Source organism: Myotis davidii, unplaced genomic scaffold, assembly GCF_000327345.1.
Source record: "Myotis davidii unplaced genomic scaffold, ASM32734v1 scaffold211, whole genome shotgun sequence".
NCBI classification, from domain to species: domain Eukaryota; kingdom Metazoa; phylum Chordata; class Mammalia; order Chiroptera; family Vespertilionidae; genus Myotis; species Myotis davidii.
This window is the reverse complement of record NW_006282523.1, coordinates 596,089-597,197: the sequence shown is the minus strand read 5'-3', so window position 1 is coordinate 597,197 and position 1,109 is coordinate 596,089. Positions and strand designations below refer to the sequence as shown.

Sequence of the window (1,109 nt, the reverse complement as noted above, 5' to 3'; positions counted from 1 at the left end):
GCACCCGCACCCGCCCGTCCAGCCCCCAGCCCAGCACACCCAGGCCCCGCTGCCGCCAAGCTCCGCCCGCCTGGACGCGGCAGCCAGGCGGCCTCAGCGGGCGCTGGTGCTCACGCACATTCACGATTACTGGCCTCTTGCTGGCAGAATGAGTGAAGCCACCTCGCTCCTCTACGAATAACCCTGATTCCCAAATGCGTTTCAAACATCATCATTGAGGTGGTTTTGAGTTCCAGGTGCCGTCTCCGCACACCCTCCAGCCTCCATCGGCCGCGGCTGCTGCTCCCCTGCCATGGCACTCACAGACACGCACGTCCGCACACGCCTGTGCACTTGTACATCTGCACGATTGTGCACGTGTACACACGTGTATACACACGCCTGTGCACTTGCTCACGCAGACACTAGACACAGTGAGCAGCGAGGAGCTCTTATGCGTTATGGCTGCACAGTGGGGACAGGGACTGCAGACAAGTCGTCTAACCAGACACTCTCCGGCTCCAGCTGTGCCTCCCTGTGTGCACGTGTGTGACACGTGTGCGAGCACAGGCAGGAAGATCACGGACCTGGCTGTTGCCCTGCAGGGAAACATGCCTGTGGCCTCAGGCGGTGGCTGAGTCACCGAAGACCTGCCTCCTGCCCCAGGCTGTAGGCCCCTTCTCTAGGACCTGGTCACAGGGGCCCAAGCTCGAACCCAAGGCCGCGCCTGTGCCGGAGGGTGGCTGCGCTGTGGGGGGTGGATTGAGCCCGGGGAGCTGGCGGGAGGCCCAGGTGCCAGCTCCTCCATCTCCTCAGTGCTGGTCTCGAACCCCAGCCCTCCCGCGGCTTGGAGCTGGCCCTGTGCACAGCGAGGCTGCGGCCGGCTGGGCACCTCCTGCTGGCGTGTGGCTGGGCGGTGCCGGCCCAGGGACCCAGTGGCCGAGCCTGGAGAAGCTGGTCCGTCTCCGAGCTCGCGGCGCTCAGGCTCGGGCCCGTGGGAGATAAAACGAGTGTTTCCGCTTCAAACTCTCGGAAGAAAGGACAGGACAGGGCACGGGAGGAGCAGGGCCGGCGCCTCGGCCTCAGGCCGCGTCTCGGCGGGAAGTGACCGTGACATCACACCATCACGC

At 65.2% G+C, this 1,109-nt stretch overlaps 1 protein-coding gene across 1 annotated transcript in view; it reads right to left on the bottom strand.

Moving 5' to 3' along the window:
• The window catches only part of RPTOR (regulatory associated protein of MTOR, complex 1), a gene marked incomplete at its 5' end in the record, with an annotated part of 106,061 nt that overhangs the window by 6,345 nt on the left and 98,607 nt on the right, over positions 1-1,109 (bottom strand). The window lies entirely within an intron of this gene.